Consider the following 17,542-nt stretch of genomic DNA (forward strand, 5'->3'; position numbering starts at 1 on the left):
GCCATCAGATATTTAATAGGACTGATCTAGCTCTCCCTAAAATGTATTGAAATTGATTACGGATCAGCTGGCAGCAAACGTCCCCCCAACCTGTGCTCTAGGAGGCATCTGAGGTGCATTCCAAGAATTGGGGTTGGCTCCGAAGTTTCTCCAACTACCTGCCTGAGTCCGTGTAGACAGTGGAAGAAGTGGCCACTAGGTGTGGTGAACTAGTGGTCGGAATGCTCTGTGTTTGTAGAACCAACGGACTCGCCACAGGGGCAGATCTAGAGACTCTAGTGGAACAGTTTCCTCCTGCTAGGAGAGCATATTTTTTCCCAAATTAAAGGATTACAGATTTAGAGCTGGGAGAGACACCAGAGTCCGTTTAGTTCAACCCCTTCATTTTACAGATAAGGAAACTGAGTCCCAGAGAGGTCAAGGAACTTGCCTAAGTGGCAGAGCCAAGATTTGAACCTAGGCCCATTGACTCTCTATACTACACCACTAGAGTCTGACCTGACTCAGTTCTCTGAAGTTAGGTATTGTGTGTTTTTTAAAACTTTCTGAACATAATAGGCACTTAATTAATAACTGTTGACCTGAATGGACTCTACCAGTCCCAGAGCAAAAGAAATAATAGGCATTAACTTCTCAGAGGGCACTGCGTCCCCAGGACAACAAGTGTTGCTCTGATCGGACTCTGACTCCTGCTGCAAACACATTCCTGCTGGTATTTTCCAAAAAGAGCTATTTGAAATGGACACCAGGTTGGAACATCAGAATCCTTGAAAGGTTCTGGAATAAGACACCTTGAGGGCAGTATATCCTCAGTGCTCAACAAAGTGCCTGTCACCTGGTAAGCACTTAACAGATCCGATAGGGGCATACCTCTGGGCCCAAGTCCAGAGATAGCATTACTATCCTGTCTTTCTATTTCTTAGACTCAAATGGTCATAGAGGGAAGGCTATTTGCATATTGGGGAACCTTTTTTCCCCTCCTTCCCCAATATCGGCATGGAATAAGTCACAAAACCTCTGAATAAATGGAACAAGTCACAAAGTCTGTTTTAAGAAACAAGAAAAAAGATTGAGGGGGTTGTTGAAATGAAGCTGGTCATGGGACCTACTTCCTGCCTCGCTCTTATACTTCGGGTGAATCCTTATTTCAAATGCAGCCACATGGAGATTCCCAGGGTCTAAGTCACCAGGCAGCTGTGGAGGGAACACTAGCCATGCCATGTGATACATGAGGAGCACCTGCTTCACTATTACGACATCTGGAGTTTCCCTGGACACTTTCCAGCCTCTCTGGGCCAAATATCAGTCATAGTTTGCCATTACATCACCCTGACTGCCGGAGCTCAAGATTTCTTGGCAATCCTGGTGAAAGCCGGGTCTGGGCACATGTCTTCATGCAACCTTGCTTGGCTATTTTGCTTATTCATTTATAATGCTTCCTATTTTCATCTCTAATTTCAGTAACGGAATCACTTGGCTCTAAGTTCAGTTCTAGACAGTAGGATAATCTTTCTAGTTATTGCTAAGAGTTCCTTACCACTTTGGGATTTTTTTTCACGAACTCTTAGTAATAGGCAACATAAAAGTCCAATGTAGCCCTACAAAAGAGACCCCTAGGATGGCCAATATGGGATTTCCTGAAGTCAAATATTTAGGACCAGTAAATCTATCGAAAATTTCCCAAATGTGATGGGTGCCATTTATGTCATTATGCAAGTCAATAGTCAAAATTCAAGAATCCCTAGGATGAAGACAGATCCCTGAAGTATTCCATAAGAGACCTTCCAAGTAGATATGGGTGCATTCATGATTGACTCAACACTCCTCTTATTCTTCAGCATTTTCTCTTCTTGGCAGAAACAATGGGCTTCAGCTGCCTGAATAGAACAGAGATGTTAGAGGAAAAGTCATGAGATGTGGCTGCCAAAAGGGAGGAGGCCGAAGACTGAGAGAGACTGAGGGGATAAGAGATAACTCTTGACCACTAGAAACTCCAGCTGAAGGGCTCAGGGTCAGAGACACAGGGTGGAATGGGAGCAGTAGCCTCTCCTTGCTGCAGTGTATTGTTGAGTCCTACCTCTGACTTGGTCATGGACAATGAGCCAGGTAAGAAGCCATCAGCAGGCTGTGCTGGTGACAGGACACTGAATGGGGAGAAATACATATATACCATTCAGAAATCATTAAAGGACCACTTGTTCTGGGAGGAGTCAACAGGCATTTCGTTTCATTCACTTAATAAACTCTTAAGTGCAACTAGGTGGCTCAGTGGATAGAGCACTAGACAAGCACTAGGAAGACTTGAACTCAAATCCAGCTTTAGCCACTTGTTAGCTGACCCTGCATGAGTCAATTAACCTCTTTTTGCCTCAGATTCCTCATCTGTAAAATGGTGATAATCACAGCACCTACATTGCAGGGTTGATATAAGGATCAAATGAGACCAATAATATATTATTATATTAAAATATTATTATATTTATATTATTATGTGAAAATATTATTATAAACATACTGTACCTTGGTATTGGAGACTACAAAAATGAATAAGGCCTAGTTGTTGCTCCTAGAGAACTTAAAATCTATCATCCTTGTCCATATACTTCAAAGTGTGATTTACATTTTATGTCTGTACCCTTTGCCCTTTAACAGTGATCAAGTTTGATCATGACAGACTTGAAAAACAAAAAAAAAACACACACACACACACCTGTGTGTTTCCAAGAGGCCATTGGTCTGGGATGAATGAATGAATCAGTGAATGAAAAAAAATGTATGAAATGCTTGCTATGTGCGAAACACTAGAGATACAAATAGAAAACTGAGACAGTCTGTATTCTCTAGAAACACATTTTAGTAGGTGGTGACAACACATATGGATAAAATCAGTTTCAGTTGGACGTTAGGCAATTCTGGGAAAAAATATTGTTTTGCCTTGGGTTAGCCTCCTTGGTTTCAATCCTGAACAGAGAACTCAGTCAAAAATTACAGTAAATGGGCATGTAGTTTAACAGCAGCTTCAAGTAATGTAAAAAAATGAGCATTAAAAAGAATAAGGCCCCTCAATGCAGGTTGTGATGGCTGCAAGGGGAGCAGAGGTGGGGACCACACACACACACACACACACACACACACACACAAACTCCTTCACTGGTCAGAGGAGAAATGGGAAGTGAGGTAAACAGGGTCAGGGGTATTGGATTCCTTAGGCAACATTCTAGGTAAGCAGGGCAGGAAAGCAAAGAGAGCTAGAGACAAAAGTCTGGGCGATTTACCAACCATTCGTGGGAGGTTTTGATGTTTAGCCCCATGTCTCATCTGCTCCTCTGGCTAGTCCCAGTCCTTCTGTGTCTCTCCTGTGTCTAGTCAGTACCCCAGTCTCAGCCTCCTCACCTCTGTCAATGGTCAATAGATGAGCATCTGGAGCCACCTATTATTCTGTTCCCTGTTCCTGGGTCTGGGCAAGTGAGGGGAGCTTGGCTAACACGGATTCTTGGAGCAGGGCCCCTTCCTCCTTCTCTGTCAGTCTGCATGCCTGGCTTCTCAGAAACTGGAAGGACCTACAGGTTTTCTGGTGTGACCTGTACACTATCGGCCTTTGGTCCTCCTAGTACCACCTGACAACATCTCTGGAGGAGGGGTTACATTTCTTTAAATGGAAACCTCCCTTTCAGGTTTCTGATCAGGCAAAATCATGACCGTCAGGTCTATGCCCCTGAAGAATATTTTTGTTCCTATTGCAGAGAAACACTGTGGTATTTCTACACAGTAGTTGCAAGAGTGCTAGGTTTAGAGGCGGAGGTCTTGATTTCTAATCCTGGTTATTAAACTTTCACCTTGTGAACTTTCACCTTTTTGCCTTGTTTAAATTTCTAGCAAACTCCCAACATGAACTTTCTTCCTTTAATCTTTTATTTTTTACAATCTACAGGCTGGGAGGAGGTGTGCGGGTGATGATGAATGGAGAAATTTCTTTAATTTTATTTTACTCCACCCGATAAATTGTGTGTATCATGATGACAAATACAGAGGATCATGTATGAGAGACCCAGAAACTGGGATGAGGGCTGGAGAACAGAGAAGGGAGGTAGCATTGCAGTAATTTTGGAGCGCATGCTGCGTCATACCCTAGAATTCAGAATATGGGCCAATGGGGGCCTCCTTCTTGCCTAGTCCTTTCAAGTTAAGGTCTTTCTCAAGTCTCAGTTTGACTGAGGCAACACCTATTTAGTGATTAAGGCCAAATAAGAAATGAGGCAAAGAATAGCCTCTTTCACCTAGTTAAAAAAAAAATTAATCCGGAAGGGGAAGAACCTCAGGGTTTCTGGCCAAAACAGAAACAACTGCTATTTACACTCTGAGCCATCAGGGCCCAAACAATGACCAAGTGAGGTTGGGCTGGGACCTATTGTTGGCCAGTCAATGAGAGCCAGAGTCATATGGGTTGAAGGCATGATCCTTGAGAAATCTAACCCATAAACTCCAAGATATCCTGCAAGGTTTCGGCAATCAAAATTTATGTTCCTTCGGGCAGAGCACCCCCAGTAAGGATACGCTTCCTTATGTGAACAGAGGGAGGGGGGAGGGAGAGGAGGAGGCGGGGGAAGGAAGGAAGGGAACAAGGAAGGAAGGAAGGAAGGAAGGAAGGAAGGAAGGAAGGAAGGAAGGAAGGAAAGAAGGAGGGAGGGAGCTCTGTTGCCCAACTGGAACTGGCGATTTGGGTCCCCAATGGGGCAATTATTACTACTCACAGAATCCTAAAAAGGCCAAGGTCTCCCACTCCATCTGGGGCCATCTCTAGTTGTCCTAATCTATATCTTGCCATTGGACCCAGATGACTCTGGAGGAGAAAGTGAGGCTAGTGACCTTGCATAGCCCTGCCTCACTTAAATCCAATTCACTTGCAAGTCATGGCATCACTTTCCTGATGTCATTGTCCTCTTTGAGAATGAAGGACAAACGATAGTCATGTCGAGGCAGTGCTTGATGGGTTCGAGTAATTCACAGAGAAGATTTCCTCCACGGGTTAATTAATGTGTGTGATACCTTATAGACTTACAGAAGGTGAAATAAGACTGGTGCAGACTGTTGCTTCAGTAGCATCTCAAGTATCATGTTTGAGAGGGAAAATCTCCCATAGTCACACCAAGCTTGTACCCTAGCATCACTGCTATTTTGGGAAGACATTTCAAATGGACAGTAAGTTGGGCTCAGAATTGCATAGGAAGGCTGGGCAGGATTGCCATTAGGAAATTACAAAATTTCCTAATGTTTCTTTTTGAAGCAAAGTCCTGTGTTTCTAATACCGATACTCTTCTGATGGATGTTCTCCTGGGATTGTATCTGTTAGAACTGGAGATTACCTCAAAGACCTCTGTTTGGCATTGAAAGCCCATCACAATCTGGTTCCAGCTTGTTTTCCTTTCTTTTTATATGTGACTGTAACTTTCCAGTAGGATATTCCTTTATAACAGAAAAGTACAGTCCGGCAAAAATGGCCATCTATGAAAATGTAAGTTTCATTATGAACCTATTATCTACTACCTCTGGGCCAAGTGGTGAGAAATAACATGATTTGCCATCAAATACTCTAAAGCCATAGTTTGTTACTTCGGCTATGAGTTTTGACGTTCATTTCTCTTGGTTCTGCTTACATTACCCTGCATCAGTTCTTATATGTGTAAAAGGTCATGGTCAGATCACCTAACACGGAGGAACCCTCATGTCCCCTACCGCAGGCTGTGTCTTTAAAATTGGCCATCCTGGGACAATCTTTCTCTTTTCTGGCTCCCTCTTTCCTTTGGACTTTACCTTGGCTCCAAGAAATGGGTCTGGGGTCGTTGCCTTATGTTGTTCGTCCTTCCGTTTCAGATGCTGGTGGTAATCCCCACCAGACCCAGGAGTTGGAGTCGCCATGACCTTGCAGCCAGGATTACCGGTAGGATGTTTCAGCCGGCCAGCCCAGCAAGGAGCCCTAGAGAGGCCAAGATGCCTGTGACCTAAGCCCCAGATATGTCTCTTTTCTAGGTGAGAAAAGGGATAATAGCTGTAAAGTGGTTAGTAGGGTACCTGGCATATAATAGCTGTCTATTTATTATTATTATTATTTATTTACTTATTAAACAGTTATTATGGGCCAGGTATTGTACTAAGCATTTTACAGCTATTGTCTCATCTGAGCCTCACAACCACTCTAGGAGGTAGGGGCTATTATTAGCCCCATTTTACAGATGGGGAAACTGAGGCCGACAGCGGTAAAGTGCCTGTTTCGGTGGTGTCCGGCTTTTCTTGACCCCATTTGGGGTTTTCTTGGCAAAGATACTGGAGTGCTTCGCCCTTTCCTTCTTCAGCTCATTTTACAGACGAGGCAATTGAGGTAATTGGGGTTAAGTGACCTGCTCAGGGTCACACAGCTAGTAAGTGACCCAGGCTGAATTTGAATTCAGGTCTTCTGTGAAAGCTGGCTGCCCTCAAACTCTACACTCACTGGTCCAAGGAAGGCGCAGACCACAGCCCTGGTCCCAGCTCTGGGTCTCGGAACCCCAGGAGAGCCAGCGCTGTGTGCCGCACCCCGGAGATGGCCCCCCCCTCCTGCCCCCCGACAAGCACCGGCACTCCGGACACTGATTGCAAGCCTCTGAACTCGTCTCCTATTAACTTCTGGAGTCTGCGCACAACGTCCAGCACGGGGCATGAGGATGCTACACACCAACAGACCCGGGAGGTCGCCGGGCGTGCCAAGCCCCACTCCCGCGCAGGCGCCTACCGAAGGCTTCCAAGCTTAATCCCCACTCCTACCCCCGCCACGCGCCTGCGCAGCATGGGGCGGGGGTGGGGGGAGGGGAGCCCTAGCCGTAGGCTCCTCCTCCCGTCGCTTTCGCTTTCGCTTTCCCAAGTGCTGATGCTTGTCTTGTCCGTCCGGGCATAGATGGAAAATGAAGGGGGGAGGCTTTGTGCTCTTCCCGGACCTCTGGAAGCTGGACTTTAATGCCCGCAGCTGGCCGAGCCCCGCGAGGTGACCAGTGAGTACTTTCTTTCGAGGGGGGAGGTCTGGGACGGGGAGGGGTCTTGGGGAAGGGAGAGGGAGGAGGGTTTCTGGGGCTGTGAGGATGGGGGAGGCAGTTGAGGGGAGACGGGGCTTTGGGGGAGGGAGTTTCAGTGGGGAAGGACCAGGAATTGGGCGAAGGTGGGGGCAGGGATGTGAAGGACCTTGGACAAAAAGGGCTCTGATGAGGACCTCCCCTCCCCCCCCCGCCCGGTGTGTGCCTGAGGGCCCCAGGATCGGAGGTAGAGGCAGGGTTATGAATGTTTAGCATTTAATTCGGGTTAAGACTCTGGGCTGTGTCTCCTGTGGCTCCTGGATGCAGCTCCCTTAGCCCTGCAGCCCCTCACTCTGCCTCGTGAGGTCGGCTGACCCTTTAAGAGACTGATTGGCTTTAGTATCTATGACCGCGAGTGCAAAAATAAAAGCCCTTTTCATTGGGTGACTTCTTTAGTCCTCAACTTTAAAATTACCGTCTGTTCTCCATCCCACCCCATTCCTGGGTTTACTGAACCTAAAAAACACCCCACAGAGTGAAGAGAATTATTTGATTTTTTGCTGTCAGTGGAATGGACTTTTTCGTTGTGAACTCTTTGACATTTCTTTTCCGACCTCTGCCATCACTAACAACATGGGCGTGTAACACTTTGTGCCCTTTCATAGTAAAAGAATGAAGGGACTGAGGCTAGAACCAAGGTTTCCCCCCTTTTTAATTCCTTGAATATGCGTAGTGAAAATGGAATAAGCTTTGTTCAGGTATCACTTGGTGAGATACTATGTTGCTGCATTGGGATAGTGCGTTTCTGGGATTCTACTAGAGGAGTGGTTTTCTAACTTAGATCTTTACTGCACCAGAATGTGGGAGAAAAAGGAAAGGAGAGCTGGATGTAGTCTTCTGTTAAAAGGCCTCCCCTTTATATATTATATTTGCCATATATATTTTATATGATATATATATTATATAGAACTGACTGCTCACGATATTCCGGCCATATGTGGACACTGAGGATGGATGCCGTGAGAATGTACCGTCCTTTTTCAAGCAAATGTGTCTCTAGACGAGCTATTGATATTCAAAACCTCCCTCTCTCTCACAGAGTCTTCCTTCTTCTGACTCCCTGGAATTGCCCTGGTTGGGTTTCTGCATTCATGATTGCTCTTTGCTGAGATGGTTAGGTTCCTTACCATAGATCTTAAAAAATACTTCTGCAGCTAAAATGTACTTTCAAAGCTTTGGTGTTTATAGCATTTAAAATGGATTTAATTTAAAAAAAAAAACTTTGCAGTTCAATAATGAGGTATTTGAGTGCGTGGCATATTGTATTTCTTTCATACGTGATACTCATTTCCTAGCTCCGTGATTTCAGCTGCCTGACCCCCTTGTCTTGTATGGTTTTCCTCCTCACCTCACCCTCGTGGCAAGCCCTGGTTTTCTTCAGTGTTTCCCTTGTGCCATTTTCTGCATGGAGCCTTTTCTGGTCTCCCCCTCGGGGGTGGGGAACCTGAGGCCTCAAGGCCACACATGGCCTTGTTCTGTGAAGTTTGGATGTAGTCAAAGGGCCTCACTTGAGGACCTAAAGGGTCACACGTGGTCTTGAGGCCACAAGTTCACCGCCCCTGCCTCAGCCTCTGTCCTGGGCTCCCTTGTTTTTTCTTAACCCTTTCTCAGTGACCTCATTAACTTTAAAGAACCTAATTATCTTTGCTAAGCCGGTGATTCACAAATCTTTGTTTCCAGCACTGAGCTTCAGTCCCATTACCAATTGCTTCTTGGACATTTCACCTTAGATATATCGGAGGCATTCCAAACTTTTCTAAAACAGAACTCTTAATCTTTTCTTCTAAACCCATACTTCCTTGTTTCTGTGAAAGGTACTAGTAGTCTTCCAGAATCCCAAACTTGACATCTCAGTCTCTGGCTCTCCCTCACCACACATAATCAGCTGCCAAATCTTGCTTTTTCTACTCCTGTAACATCTTGCTTCCAGCCTCTTCTTTCTGCTCATGCAGCCAGCCACCTGCATTTGCCTAGATAATTGCAATGGCCATTCCATCCTCTATGCTATTGCCTGCCAATCTAAGTGCGGATCTGACCATGTCACTCCCCTAGTAAGCCCCAGTGATTCTCTATTACTTCTAGGATGAAATATAAATTCCTCTGTTTAGCTTTTAAAGCTCTTTACAACCTGGCCTCATCTTATCTTTTTAGACCAGTTTAATATTAATTACTTCCTGTCCTGTTGGCTGATTCAGCCAAACTGGCCTTCTCTCTCTGTTCCTCAGTCATAACATTTCATCTCACAAATCTTTGCATTGGCTGTCCTTGTGCCTGAAGTATATTCTCTTCTTTCCTTTGAATCACGGAGTCCCCCTAGGCCTTCATGCTTCAACTCAAAGCAGCAGCCTCATAAAGCCTTTCCGGATCCTGCCTGCTGCTAGCAAGTCCCTCCTTCCCAAACTACCTAGCATTTATTCTTTTTATACTTATTCTGAATACACTCATCTATGTTCTTCTGTCCCCTTAGAATGCACGCTCTTTGAGAGTAGATTGTTCTATTTATTGTGTTTGTATCCCCAATACAGGGCCTGGCACATAGAAAATACTTGATAAGTAAATGTTAGCTATTTGGGATCATTCACTTTGTGTCCTTTATGTGGTTCTCTCTGTGTCCCCCACTTCCCTATGCCCCTGTTTTGCATCTCTTTCACTTTTATGGAATAGGAGCACTGGGTCAGTGATAGATTGGGAGGTGGAGAACAAAGAAAAAAGAACTCTAAAATGTGAAACTTTCCGAGAAAGCAGCGGTGACATTTTTGGCTGTGATTTCATCAGTGTTGGAAGCTCTCTGGTGAGAAAACTCCTCTCAGTGCCAAGCTGCAAGTGTTGTGCAGTTTGCCTTAGAGACTTGTCTGGGGCCATTGAGTAACCTTTCCAGGTCTTGACAAGGAGGAAGTAATTATAAAACTTGCCCAGGATTATGAAGGTGGTAGTAGTGCCGGAGGTGAGACCATAGAGGATTATTAAATTAAAAATTGACTGGGCGTAGTAGACCTGATCATAACAGCATGAATCACAGTTTTTATACTTGGACCTAGCTTTCAGGTAGCCACTGGGACAGCACCTTGTGCTAGGGTCAGTGCTTTCCACCACCCCCTTCAGCTGTTTTTACCTGCAGGTGGCACCATTTTCTAGATTTGCCCGCTCCTCCAAGGCAAGAAATGATGCCCATTTTTTTTTGAGGATGCTTGTTTGTTATTTCCATGTAATTTGAGAATTCGATCTGAGGTTTTCTTCCAATTATTTTAGTGCCAGAGTTAATGTAAATCAAGGATGTCCATATTTTCAGCACTTAATTGGTTTTTGAGCTTTTCTTCATGATACAGATGAAACAAAAAATATGACAAGGTAGGATAATGCTGCACATGTTAGTTTCTCCTTTCTTTCCTCCATCTCTGGCCCTTAATTTGGTCACCATTGAGAGTATACGTTGTCAAAGGATATGAATAGACAGTTTTCCAATGAAGAAAAAAACCCCAATTTTTAGTCATATGAAAAAGTGCTCTAAATCATTATTGATTAGAGAAATGCAAATTAAAACAACTTTGAGATATCATTTTACTTCTATCAGATTGGCTAAAATGATAGAAGGAGAAAGAGACAAATGTTGGAGGGGATGTAGAAAAATTGGAACATTAATTAATTGTTGGTGGATCGGTGAGCTGATCCAACCATTTTGAAGGGAGATTTAGAGGTATACCCAGAGTTATTAAATTGCCTATATCCTTTAACCCAGCAATACCACTCTTAGGTCTGTTCCCCAAGATGATGGGGGGAAAAGGAAAAGAACTTATATGCTCTAAAATATTTATAGCAACTCTTTTTGTGGTGGCAAAGAACTGGAAATTCTGAGATGCCTGTCAGTTGGGGAATGGCTAAACAAATTTTGGTATATATTCGTGATTGAATATTACTCTGATGAGCTCAGTGATTTTTAGAAAACATGGAGAAACCTCCATGAAATAGTGAAGAGTGAAATGAGCAGACACAAGAGAATGTGGAATACGGTAGTAGCAGTATTGTTTTTAAGAACAACTTAAGTGATGAAGTTATTCTATTATAAATACCTAAATTAACCACAAAGATCCTAGGAAGGAAGATGCTGTTTGCATCCAGAAAAAGAAAACACACACACACACACACACACACACACACACACACACGTGTCTGATGGTAGCCATCTTGAAATTTGTTGTATGTTTGAAAGGAATAGCAAATTGTACATAATGGATCTACAATTTCAGGTGTAATCCTCTGTTTTTCTATTCTACTTTTTTTTTTTTAGGAAAATGCATGTTTTATTTCTTAAGTTCAGAATAAAATTAATTTTTTTAAAAAAAGGAAAAAAAACAAGCATGCTTTGTACCCAGTGTAATTTGTCAGTTCAGTAAATGCGTATTGAATTGTGCTTAGCACTGTGCTAGGAGGGAAGCAAACAGGACTAATGCCACTTCTGCTGAGCAGAAGATCATATATATTCCAAACTTGAAAGTTCTTGAGTAGTAATTGAATTTGAGTCTTGTTCCAGTGAACTCAAGGCAGAGGACCTTTTCTCATAGCCACAGCACAAGATAATGTCATAATCATTTTACATACAGCCTGTATCTGTTCTATAGGAATGAGAGGCAATCGACAGTTGTTAATTGTTAGAATACTGTAAACATTAGGTTTACTCTAAGGATACGTAGGATCAGAAGATAACTATGCTAGCTAAGAACCCACTCTGGGCCCCTGTATTCATGTCTCTAGGGCTATGTATAGTGTGCTGTTCCCACTTAGAGGATACTTGGTGTTGGCTTAGATCAGTGACTGAGAATTACAGGATCCAATGGTCCTCTACTTAATGGAAGTTTTTATTCTGTATTGCAGAGAAAGGGCTGAAACTTTCTAGCAAATTGTGTGGGTATGAGCACTTCCCTATATTCTTGAACTGAGTTCTTTCTATGATCAACTTGATACAGATGGCCTCCAAAACATTGTAGTAATATAATAAAAATGATAGAATTAGCTGATGACAAATATGATGGTGTAGAGGTAATGTGTTGTCTTGAATGTGTTGAGTCAGGAAAAGCTGCTTTCATATCCTTCCCTTAGGTTGGTGGTGGGAGGAGTTTCCTACCCTGGGAGTACTTCATGCTTAGAGAAATCCCTGATCCTCCTGCATTCATGTTATTATAATAGTAATAATGCCTGACAAGAACGTGTTATGGTTTACAAAGCATTTCACATTACTGACCTTATTTTGCAGAGGCAGCATAACAGAACAGGTTGGGGGCTTGTTAGAGCTAGCATTGTAGAAGTCCCAGCACTGATACCAGTCCGATGACCATGGGCAAATCACTTAACTTTTCAGAGGTCCAGGTAGCTTCCTAAGTCTGATCAGTCTGTGCTGGCGGAGTATAGTCCTCGTATACAAGGTGACGGACACATTGACCCTCACAGGCCCCCTGGGGAGTGGGCAGGGCAGGTATTAGAGAGGCACCATGGTGTATGTAGTCTGTAGGGAGCTAGTCATACTCGGAAAGACCTGGATTTGAATTCCACCTCTCACCCTTATTCTGTGACTGTGAGTAAGGTATATAACCTCTCTTAGCTTCCGTGTCCTCATCTGTAAATGTAGATGTACCTCTCAGGGTTGTTCAAATGAGGTAACATATGGCAAATGCCTTGCAAAAAAAGCCATGTGTATCCAGCAGACAATCAACATTCATTTATTAAGCACCTTTTACTATGTGACGTGCACTGGGCTAGGTGCTAGAGATACAAATACAAAGATGAAAAGAGCCATGCTCCCAAGGAGCTCATCAGTGAGGTAGGCATTGGTTATGTAGATACATACACACACACACCAAATAAAGACAAAGTGGGGAAGGAGGACACTAAACAATCGAGAGAATCGGGACAGGCCGTGTGTGGAAGGTGCTGTTTGAGCTGCGTCTTGAAGGAAGAGAGCGCACTTCAGGCATGGGAGACAGGTAGGATAAAGACAGAGAGAGGTGTAAGATAGTACAATGAAGAGAAAGAAGGCCGATTTGGCAAAGATTATAGGAAGAGGAGCGAAACGTAATGACGCTCTAATAGTAAGATGGGACCAGGTAGTGAAAGACTTTAAAAATCAAATAGAAGAGTTTATGTTATATTTTATTTTTTATTTTTACACGTTTTAATGAAGTTTTTTTTTTTCCAAATGAAGATCTATCTTCTCTCCACCCTTTTCTCACCCCACAGATAGCAGAAAATAAAAAAATAAACAAGGCTCCTCCTACGAACATGTATAGTCAGGCAAAACAAATTCCTGGATTGACTGTTCAAAAAAATTATGTCTCAGTCTGTGCTCTTGAGTTTCTCACCTCTCTGTTAGGAGGTGGGTAGCCTGTTTGTTCATGAGTCCTGTCAATTGTGGTGATGCTCAGATGTTCCCCATTGTGATGATCAGAGTTCCTAAGTTTTTCCAAGTTGATTGTCTTTAAAATAATGTTATTGCATATTTTGTTCTCCTGGTTCTTCTGTATAATTTTATACAAAGTTTTTCCTGGTTTCTCTAAAACCATCCCCTTTATTGTTAATTATAGAATAGTGTAATATTCCATAACACTTATATAACTTATTTAGCTGTTTCCCAATTGATAGGCACCGCCTCAGTTTCCAATTCTTTGTCACCACAAATAGAGTTGCTATAAATATTTTGGTACCTCTGAGTTCTTTTCATCTTTCTTTGGTGTCTTTAGGGTACAGACCTAGTAGTGGTTTTGCTGAGTTGAAGAGTGTGTCCTGTATGATCCTCTCTATCTCGTTTGGTCATGAACTCTTCGCCAATCCATAGACCTGAAAGGTAGTTTGCTCCTTTGTTTTTGATATCATCCTTCGTGTCTAAGTCATGTGTTCATATGGAGCTTATCTTGGTGTGTGGTGAATTGCTATTTTATTCTAGAAGCAATAGGAAGTCACTGGAGTTTATTAAGTAAGAGAGTGACATGGTCAGATCTTCACTTAGGAAAATCACTTTGGCAGTGGTGTGGAGGATGGGAAGGAGTGGGGAGACATGAGGCAAGGAGACCAATGGAGAAGCCACTGCAGTAGTCTAGGCAGGAAGTGATGGGAACCTGAATTTGGGTGGTGACTGGCTGTGTGAACAGAGAGAAGGAACTAGATGAGATATTGTGGAGGTAGAAATAGCCAGATTTGGCAGCTGATTGGATGTGTGGTGAGGGAGTGGGAGAGACCTAGATTACTGGTGGGATCTCTGATAGAAGTAGTAAAGTTTGGAAGGGAGATAGATTTGGAAGCAAAAATAATGCGTTCTCTTTTAGGCAAGTTGAATTTGGGATGCCTTTGTCCAGTTTTAAATGTCCAAGAGGCAGTTGGTGATCTGAGGCTGAAACACTGGATATATACATCTGTGAATCACCTGTTTAGAGATGATAAGTAAACTCGTGGAAGTTAATAAGATCACTGAGAGAGAGAATATAGACAGGACAAAAGAAAGCCCAGGACAGAGCCTTGGGGAACACCTATAGTTAGGGGGTCTGATGTCAGTAAAGCTGCTGTTAGGTGAGTAGGAGAACCCAAGAAAAAGTAATGTCAAGACAATCTAGAAAGGAGAATATTTAGGAGGAAGGGGTGCTGAACAGTGTCAGTAGATTGCTGAGAGGGGTGAGTACAGAGAAAAGACCACCAGATTTGGAATTGCACGGTCATTGGCAACTTTGGAGAGAAGTTTCCGTTGAGTATTGAGGTTGAAAGTCAGATTTTTAAGGGTTGAAGAGTGAGTGAGGAAAGAGGAAGTCCTTTGTTACTGTCCTCTTTCTCATTTCGTGTCTTTCTCACTCTCATTTCGTAGATAAGGAAACTGAAGCCTACAGATGTCATGGCTATTCCAAGATCACAGTAGCAGTAAGAACCATAATATTACCCTAGTGTTTTTTTCTGGCTGTATGCTGGATATATTTGTACTAGTGAAATCTTAAGCCCTGTTTTAAAAAAGTTCTACTTTCATGCTGAAGGAAGTAAAAAGAGCCCGAATTTTTCCCCTTTTTGCATGGCAGGGTTTTGTCTCAAGGAAGGATGCTTCCAAGATTGAGAGAGTAAAACTCAAAAGGAATTGGATTTACCTCTTCCCCAGGACAGCTAGATTTTCTAAGCCATTCTTCCATGGTTAAAGAAAAAAGACATTAATTTTCTGATCTACATATCCTCCTCTATTGATCTCTTTTATTTTTTCCCTGATGATGAAAAAATTTTATTTTATTTTTTTTACAAATTAATTTATTTTTAGTTTTCAACATTCACTTCCTTAAGTTTTAAATTTTCTCTGCCTTCCTCTCCTCCCCCCTCCCCAAGACATGTGCAGTCTGATATAGGCTCTACATATACATTCTTAAATATTTTCACATTAGTCATGTTGTAGAGAAGAATTACAATGAGTGGGAGGAACCATGAATCTCTTCCTTTTAACAAGGACAATAAAATTGACCAACATGGGGGAAAAAAACTGTTGGTTTTGAGGATCTGTTATAGTACATTTGATATAGCCTCAAATTAGATTTTTATGCAAATAGTGTAGAGATTTTTCATGCCATTTCAGCAAGGTCTGGTACACTGGAGGTAGCCTGAGGAAGGAATGAGAGCTGTTGTGCTTATGTATGGAACAGAGGAGACTAAAAGGATTTAGCAGAATCAGCTTCTCTTTGGAGTTATTAGGCTAAACTGCCTTCCCAAGTTGCATCAGGGGACTGGGACTTATTCTGTGTGTTTGTTCTTTCAGTTTCTGGAGGATGTGGCATGTAGTAACCACATGCATGGGCATTCCTTTGGCTTCTGTTTCACCCTGGACCTGATTTCCTTGAGTGCTTCTGTCATTCTTTTGGTTTTTAGTAAAAGCAGGTGCAGTATAGAGCTGTTTTGAAAGGAGTCTAAACCTCTGCAGAACCTTTGAAAGACACAGTTCTAAAAAACATTTCCGGACAACTTAAAAATACCAGTTAACATTTTACAGTTAACTGTGTTTTCCTTCCTGAAATCTGGTGTGTGAGGGTAATTCTTATTATTTATTCATAGTGATTTCCTCTGCCGAGTTTGACTCAGGGAAATAGAAGGTTGTTTACTTGGATTACTTAGCATTAAATGGCATCTTGTTGCCATTAATGAGTTCAAGTCACCAGGCCTGGACAAACTACATCCTAGGTTACTGAAAGAAATGTCAGCTGTGATAGCAAAACTGAGGTCAGTTACCTTTGAAAGATCTTGGAGGAAAGAATGTGTGCTTCTGGGTTGAACAAGGGCGTTCTCATCAACTCCTATGGATTTAATTACTGTCTCTGTTCTAATGAGTCTTAAATCTACCTATCCTGCCCCAGGCCTTCTGCTCATGTCCAGTCTCTCATCACCAGCTGCCATTCAGACATCTCAGACTGGATGGCGTGTAGACATTTAAAACTCAACATGTCTAAAATGGTGCTCGTTCTTTTCCCCCTCCTTTCCTCCTACCTTCCCTGTTGCTGTAGAGGGGAACACCATCCTGTCATCTTTGACTTATCACCATCTCTTACCCCCTCTCCCCCATACCCAATCTGTTGCTAAGGGCTGTTGACCCTACCTTTGCAACATCTTTTGAGTACTTTCCCTTCTTTTCTGATAACTGCCATCATTTTGGTGATGTGGGCCTCACTGCCTCACATCTGGTCTCTTGCAATAGCCTGCTGGTAGGTCTGCCTTCCTTAAGTCTCTTTCCACTCCGATCCTTCCTCCATTCAGTTCCTAAAATGATTTTCCCACTTACTCAATAAACTATCTCCTCCAGGCTCAAATACAAAATCTTCTATTTGGCACTCAAAGCCCTTCATAATCTAGTCCCCTTCTACCTTTCTGAATTTTTTATAATTTACACATAATCATATACTTTTCAGTCTAGTGACACTGTTCTCCTGGTGATCCACAAATAAGACACTCCATCTCTTGGCCCTGGGTATTTACTCTGGCTCTTCCCCATGCCTGGAATGTTTTCCCTCCTCATCTCTGCCTACTAGATTCCCTGGCTTCCTTTTAAGTTCAAACTGAAATCTTTTCTACAGGAAGCCTTTCCCAACTCCTCTTAATTCTAGTGATTAACTTTTATCAATTATTTCCTATTTATCGTGTATATCGCTTGTCTGCCTCAGTTCCTCCTATGTAAAATGAGCTGGAGAAGGACATGGCAAGTATCTCTGCCAAGGAACCCCCAAATGGGGTCGTGAAGAGTCAGACATGACTGAAAAATTACTGAACAACAATAAACAAGCAACTGTATACACACACACACACATACATATATACTGTATATTTTACATATCCTGTATATCCTATTTATAACCTATTTGTGCATTTTTGTTTGTTGTCTCCCCAATTGGACTATGAGCTCCTTGAGAGCAAACAGTCTTTTGGCTCTTTTTTTGGTATTCCCAGTA

General features: G+C 42.7%; 1 long non-coding RNA gene across 2 annotated transcripts in view; it reads left to right on the top strand.

The window, feature by feature from the left end:
* The first annotated feature begins 6,873 nt into the window (after positions 1–6,873).
* The window catches only part of LOC118844022, an 83,589-nt gene continuing 72,920 nt past the window's right edge, over positions 6,874–17,542 (top strand). For both annotated transcript variants that reach the window (XR_005009949.1, XR_005009950.1), the window contains exon 1: positions 6,874–7,022. This is a non-coding gene — a long non-coding RNA (uncharacterized LOC118844022). The remainder of the gene's footprint in view (positions 7,023–17,542) is intronic.

The sequence above is a fragment of the Trichosurus vulpecula genome, chromosome 3, assembly GCF_011100635.1.
Source record: "Trichosurus vulpecula isolate mTriVul1 chromosome 3, mTriVul1.pri, whole genome shotgun sequence".
NCBI classification, from domain to species: domain Eukaryota; kingdom Metazoa; phylum Chordata; class Mammalia; order Diprotodontia; family Phalangeridae; genus Trichosurus; species Trichosurus vulpecula.